This window comes from Lactuca serriola, chromosome 6, assembly GCF_051521515.1.
Source record: "Lactuca serriola cultivar US96UC23 chromosome 6, Lser_US96UC23_V15, whole genome shotgun sequence".
In the NCBI taxonomy this organism is placed as follows: Eukaryota; Viridiplantae; Streptophyta; class Magnoliopsida; order Asterales; family Asteraceae; genus Lactuca; species Lactuca serriola.
The window spans coordinates 75,211,773-75,212,393 of NC_136413.1; the positions used below are offsets into that span (position 1 = coordinate 75,211,773).

General features: G+C 45.4%; 1 non-coding gene across 1 annotated transcript; it reads right to left on the reverse strand.

Moving 5' to 3' along the window:
* Positions 1 to 281: 281 nt before the first annotated feature.
* LOC145060774 (small nucleolar RNA R71) lies at positions 282 to 388 on the reverse strand. The gene has a single exon (XR_013686958.1). It is a non-coding gene; the product is annotated as a small nucleolar RNA R71 (small nucleolar RNA).
* Positions 389 to 621: the final 233 nt, after the last annotated feature.

Genomic DNA, 621 nt, shown 5'->3' on the forward strand with positions numbered 1-621 from the left:
TCGAGCTGAAGGGACACATATTGACAGCACTGAAGGACATCCCATTTTTCAGGAAGGATCATGAGGATGCTTTTACGCATTTAGACGAAGTCAACGACATTGTGGATTACTTCAATGTCCCAAATGTCACCAGAAACACAGTCTTACTTAGAATGCTTCCCATCACTTTCAAAGGAGCTGCTAAGGAGTGGTTAAAAGCACTCCCACCGGGTACAATCACCACATGGGCTTAGATGCGTGAGCAATTCCTGGATCAGTTTTGCCCGCCATCCAAGATAGCCAAACTCAAGAAGGCAATAGCCAACTTTGAGCAACAGCCGGAGGAGTCACTATACGAAGCATGGGAGCGGTACAAGGGCTTACTTAGAAATTGCCCTCAACATGACCTAAATGTGCAGCAAGAGATGTCAATCTTTTATGATGGGGTCAACGTGATGACAAGATAACTCCTTGATTCTCAAGGACCTTTGACAAAGAAAAATCCAAGGGAGGTCAAGGAGCTAATTGAAGAATTCGCGAAACATTCCCGCGAATACCACAACCCGAGGCAAGAAGGAATCAAAGGCGGAGGAGGGTCCCAAACTGAAGAAATAGCAGCGGTCATGGCCATGTTAAATAATA